This window comes from Marmota monax, unplaced genomic scaffold, assembly GCF_021218885.2.
Source record: "Marmota monax isolate L192 unplaced genomic scaffold, Marmota_monax_Labrador192_F-V1.1 WCK01_AAM20220418_F8-fsc00009, whole genome shotgun sequence".
Taxonomy (NCBI): Eukaryota; Metazoa; Chordata; class Mammalia; order Rodentia; family Sciuridae; genus Marmota; species Marmota monax.
This window is the reverse complement of record NW_026694710.1, coordinates 9,533,989-9,540,433: the sequence shown is the minus strand read 5'-3', so window position 1 is coordinate 9,540,433 and position 6,445 is coordinate 9,533,989. Positions and strand designations below refer to the sequence as shown.

Here is a 6,445-nt window from a genome sequence, read left to right as displayed (position 1 = left end):
GACTGTGTTAATTACAGTTAAATATTGTACTGTACTAATGCACTGAAGTGTATATGTGTGTGTATATGTATATATACATATGTATGTGAATTATATATATGTATATTTGTATATATACATATATATGTAAATTTGAAATTTTGAAAGATATTGTGGTAAAGATAAAGCAAAAAAAGATACTTTTAATAGTCATTGGTAGAAACCCAGTGTCTGTTCACAAGTAATTTTTAGTGAGAGCAATGTGTTTGAATATCACTTGCTTTCTCTCTTTTTCTTTTTTTGGTTATGCGGAGAATTGAAACCAGGGCTTTGTGCATGCTAGGCAAGGGCTCTACCTCTCAGCAATATCCCCACCTTCATTTAAAAAAAGAAAATTGTGGTAAATTGTAGTATAATACACTTTTATTTTTAAAATTTTGGTGAATAATTTGTGATGGAGTCATCCAAAGACTGGTTCCAAGTTCATTATTAAAATATAAATCAAATAATTTTTATAGCTGAAAATTTACTGTTTAATATTTACTCTAAATGTTTTGATTTACAAAAATAGGGCTGGGAGTTTAGCTCACTGGTAGTGTGTTCTTAGCATATCCAAGAATCTTTGATTTTGATCCCTAGCACCACCCAAAACACAAAAATTACCTGCATAGTTTAGGAATCTGCTTGTCTTCTTCGTATGAAAAGCAATCAATTTAGGGGAGCTCTTTTTATAGAGAAAATGAGTAACTTGTCGATGTTCACAACATTCAAGTGCTTTGCCACTTGATAAACAGCAAACCTTTATGAGGTATGACAGATTTTATTTTTCCCTGTCTGGTGAAGATGGGTTGTTTCATAACAGTAACCTTATCCGTGATATCTGCTAGTACTTTGTGCCTTCTGTCTTGAGTTTCTTAGGTTGCTAATGAAAGAATAAATGAAGGTCTTGTGGTTGGAATCTCACAAGCTTTCCTCAGAAATCTCATCTTATTTCTGCTGAAGCAGCCACACTTTGTGGTAGATAATGCTTACTGTTTTTTCATAAAATGTTTTTATTACAGAAATCAAAGACATCCCTCCATGAAGATAGAGACCTTGTCTTTTGGGGGTTTTGTTTGGTTTTTGGTACCAGGGATTGAATCCAGGGGCGCTTAACCACTGAGCCACATCCTTGGCCCTTTTTTGTATTTTATTTAGAAACAGGGTCTTGCTAAAGTTGCTTAGGCCTCACTAAATTGCCAGGACTGACTTTGAACTTGGGTTCCTTCTGCTTCAGCCTCCCAAATGATGGGAATACAGTCATGGACCACCACATCTGGTGGCTTTATCTTTTTATTCAGTGTTTTGTCCCTCTCACCTAGAAGAGTGCCTGTTTGATAAAAGACACTCAAACCAGGTAAGGTAGCAAATGCCTATAATCCCAGCAGCTTGGGAGGCTGAGACAGGAGGATCATGAGTTCAGTAATAGCTTCAGCAATTTATCAAGATCCTAAGCAACAGTGAGTGAGATCCTGTCTCAAATAAAAAGGAGAGAGGGTACTAGAGATATAGCTCAGTGGTAAAGTGCCCTGGGTTCAATATCCAATACCAAATAACCCCCAAAATAATAAATATTTAACTGCAGAATAAATTTACTGTTAAAAATGTTTTCTTAGAAAAATTTGCATTTTATTATGAAGCCAACAAAGGCTATAAAGGTAGAGTATATTAGAAAAACCAACTGTACTATCAACTTTATGGAAAATTTCCCACACTAGGTAAGTTTTCTAATACTAGTCTTCCCATGCTGATGATCTTCAACAGTGTTTTCTATGCATATTTATATAGTAATTTACTGAAAGAGAAATTCATCTTAGTTTATGTCCATATTTTTTTTCCAAGCCATACTTTACACACACACACACACACACACACAAAGTGATGGAAAGAACAAGTCTTTTCTCATGGTATTTGGCTTCTTTTCATACACTATTAATATAAGAAACATCAAAAGAGGCACATAAACAGATGTAGTTAAATTCAGTGAAATTTTCCAAAGTACTGAATTGAAAATCAGGACTTTAAAACCTACTGGTGGGAAAAAACCATAAAACTTTTAGAGATAGTGATACACATTTTAGGTACTTAGTTTTTAAGTATCTTGCTAGTATGATGACCTAATATTATCATATGCTAATCTTTTAGGGCCTAATTTGCATGTAAAAAGAGGTCCTTAATAGATGTGAATCTGTGTTTTTAAACAGACATTTTGTTACTTCTGTCATCTTGATTGTTTTGCTTTATCTGATTAAACATTGCTTTTGTTTGGTAAAGAGGAAATAAATACTTGGAGGAAGTGGAGGCACACTTATGCTATTTATCTAGTGCGCTTAAATTATTAATATTATCTCTCCGGCTGGGGATGTGGCTCAAGCGGTAGCGCACTTGCCTGGCATGCGTGCGGCCCGGGTTTGATCCTCAGCACCACATACAAACAATGATGTTGTGTCCGCCAAAAACTGAAAAATAAATATTAAAATTCTCTCTCCTCTCTCTCTCTCTCTCTTTTAAAAAAAGAATTATTAATACTTTAAAAAATATTATCTTTCATCACCTGTTTTCTTTATGCAGAAAGCCTTCACTTGCTTTTGAGGGTTCAGGACACTAAACTAGGTTATATCTATAAAACTAATTAGGCACATATTTTATGAGACTTGCTGAAACAAATCCAAAAGAGCACCATTATTAACTCTTCACATTGTGGAGCATTTCCTCTTCACTTCAGGTAATGATCATCTAGCAGGATTGAATGAGCCCTCGCCATAGATTCATATATTTTTGAGCACCAACTCTGTTCTAGCCATTAGGATACAATTACGAAAAAGCAGATCAACCCGTACCCTTCCCCCAAAAAAATGTGTAGTTATTTTCTTGTGAAAATTACTTTTAGTCTAACCCAGTGGAAAGTGTTGCAATTTCTGAAGCCACTAAGTCATCCACTACTTAGAACAAAACACTGTGGAAGTTACATTTTAGTGGGTGACATAGACTAAAAACAAATAAAATACTAATTGAGATAAGGGCTTTCAGAGAAAAAGTTGGAAATACTACAGGGAATATCAGTAAAGTTGTGCCTTTAAAGTATGTATGGAAGTTTGCATTGAGATGGTGACTCTTTTATCACTTAAAGAGTGATTTGGGGAAGTATGTGTAAGTAAAGGGAAAGAACATGCCAGCTGGAAGAAACAGCAGATATAAAGACCCTCAGGCACAGGGTTCCTGGATTAGATGGCATGTGAAATAAAGACAAGAATCAGAGATGTCGCCATAGTTGTTGGCCTGGATAATGTTAATTACAGGGTTGCCATCATTTGATAAAGGAAACAGGTTTGGGATATGATTGTGAGATGAACATGTATGCAAATGAACAATATGCTTTTATGGACTCTGGATTTGGGGGGGCTGACAGATTAAAAAAATTTAGGCTGGTGGCGGGGATGTAGCTCATGGGTCAAATGCTTGCCTAGCATGCCCAAGGTACTGGGTTCAATCCCCAGTACCACAAAAAAATGAAAAACAAAAAAATCTTTGGCTAGTCAACTCTTAATAAGAAACATGGTTTTGAATAACTCTCCATTGCTTTCTTTCCTGAGTCATATTGGTAGCCATCATTCTTTCTTTTGCTGTAGACTTGACTATACCAGGTACCTTATATAAGTAGAGTCATACAATATTTGTCCTTTTGTGACTGGCTTATTTCATAGGGTTTATACATGTGTAGCATTTGTAGGTATTTCCTTTCCTTTAAAGTCAGAATTGTACTCCATTGTGTATGTGTGCCCCATTTTTAAAGTCCATTTATCTCTTGTGGAGATTTGCATTGCTTATGCTCAGTTTTTTGTTTGTGAGGGGGAGTCTTAATCATTTTTAAAGATTATAGTTTTAATGGTTTATTGAAGAGTAAATAGATGAAATTAAGTTTAATAGAATTCTTATATAGGTCTGTTGTTGGATAATAGTATTTGTTGCCACCAGAATAACTGTAAAAACAATTATATTATTCAACCTAAATGTATTTGGACTATAGGAAAAATGGCCTAAAAGGGTATCTTATTAGTAGTGGTAGAAACCGTAATGGCCAAAAGTATAGTATTAAGTTAACTGGACTTAGAAAGCCTAAGATTTTGAATATACAATTGTTGGATTTATTGTGAAAATTAAGTAATATATTCAAAATTAACTTGTCTGAAACAAAGTATAATACATTATCTGGTTGAAGAACTGGTTGAAAATAATTGAGTTGTTGAATTAATTAAATAAAACAGTCCCTGCATCTGATGAATTACCTTAAGTGATAGCAATATCATAAAATAGGGATTAGTGAGTTTGTCATTGAGGTAGTATTATTTACCACTTGTGAAACTGTCTCAAATTCTGATAACTTCATGGCAGAACATTTCTAATTTCAGTTCAAATGAGGCCAATAAGGTGAGAATAAGCATACAAGGAAGTTTCTCTTTTTGAAATTTCTTGTTACCTAGAAAACATTGACTTTCTAAGTTCTCTATAATAGTCAGTGACTATCTAGCAGAGTTGTAATTGTAGTCCTAAAGCCTGAAATTGTGATTTCTATTAGTATATTTTGATACAATTTCATCTCAGCAGAATGTGTTCTGGTTTGGAACACATCAACATAAGATTTTCCTTGGTATTTTCTTATTAGAATATACACATAAAAAGCGGCACTTTAAACTTTTACAGCAGTTGGTGCATTGGAAAATGGAAAAGCATTAATACAAAATTATGAAGGTTAATATAAAATCAAAACAGATCATAAGAAGACCCTTGGTGACTTGTTCTTTCTAGGACAGCTCTTTACCTTTCTTTCTTTCTTTTTTCCCATCTTACCTTAAAAGAAGAACTAATAGAAGGTACCTGGTAATTAAATGAGATGCTTAGCCTGTGAAAAGCACTATATAAGTGTTATTTGTTAAATTTAATTTATTATTTCTGATCTGTATGTTTGAAATGTAGAGACATTTGATTATGTTTTTAGCTGAAGTTGCCTTTTTGTTTTACCTCTACAGTGTTTGACTATGGGATGATAATATTAAATTACTCTGTAGGAGTTAGTGGAAAATCAAACTCAGTTTCTCTTATTATGCACTTACTATATAGGTTACTTTTGCGATCCCAAAGCTTGTGGGATTTCTTCCCACAAGCAAATAAGCAATTGATTCTATAGCAGACCCCATCTGGCATCTTTCAGTTCAGTTCTGAAGATAACATCAGATCCCATGGTTTGAAGTGTCAGTCTCCAAGGATGCCCCCAACTGTTCAGATTCTTCTTGGTCCCTCTTTGCAGCATTTCTTCCTCCTGGGTATGCACTCTCTCTGAAATGGAAGACTTATGATCTATTAGCCAAAGGAGGTCAGAGAACTTCTTTATAGCCAACTCTGAGACAAATGTGGGAGAAGATCAGCCTATGACCACATTGGGGAAGAGAAATTCTAGCATTTATGATTTGTCTTGGTGAAGGAGCAGGTGGAAGGGTGGCTGAGGTAAGTGTTTGCAGGATGCAGAGGTGCATGCCTATAATCCCAGCTACTCAAAAGGCTGAGGCAGGAGAATGGAAAGTTTTAAGGCCAGCCTGGGCAACTTAGTAGTGAGACCTTGTCTAAATAAATAAATAGGTAAATTTCAGATGTCTGTATATAAATGATAGTATCTGGTGTAATTCATTAATTCAATATTCAGTATTTTCTTTTGAGTTTTTTGTATATCTTATGCATATAAAAATTCATGTTAAATGCCTACTTAGCATAAATAATGTTTTATGGGCATTTAATATGTCCTATTTTGTTTTTCATGTATATTCATCCATTTCATTTTTATCCTTTGTTCTTGTATTATACTTTTAATTATTATCATGTTACGTTAACTGTACTTTACCCACTGCTCCTACAGTTTAGAAATGGGGTGGAGGGAAAATAGTATATGCAAAGGCCCAGAGGTCTGAAACACTGTGGTTTACTCTGAGAGAGATACACTGAATTAGTGTAGAAGAGAGCTGGATCAGGAAAAATCTTATGAGAATTAAGTTGAAATTACACCAGACCCCCAACTTGTACTCTTTTATGTCTTTGCTCTTGTCAAAAAATTAATTTCTTTAAGAGGAAGTCATCCTAGGTATATATTTAAAATTGCCAGATTTTCTGTTATATCTTTAAACCATCTGTTTTATACTGAAATTTCTGGTGGTTTAAGATTAAAGAAAAAGATTCAGAAAAGAATAAAATAAAATTAGGAATGTGTGACAGATTAAAGCCTTGTTTAGTGTTTTCTGATTTTTATGTTTTTTAATTGCTAAACTTTCTTGCCCCTTGCTAAGAATAATATGATTGAAGAAAAAAAATTAAGAAGTTATTTATCACTTAGAAAGTGATAATTGTAAAATCATGTTAGCAGGTTATGATCTGTATTTAG

General features: G+C 34.0%; 1 protein-coding gene across 5 annotated transcripts in view; it reads left to right on the top strand.

Annotated features, from left to right (window-relative positions):
* The window catches only part of Rbpj (recombination signal binding protein for immunoglobulin kappa J region), a 220,210-nt gene that overhangs the window by 139,433 nt on the left and 74,332 nt on the right, over positions 1-6,445 (top strand). The window lies entirely within an intron of this gene.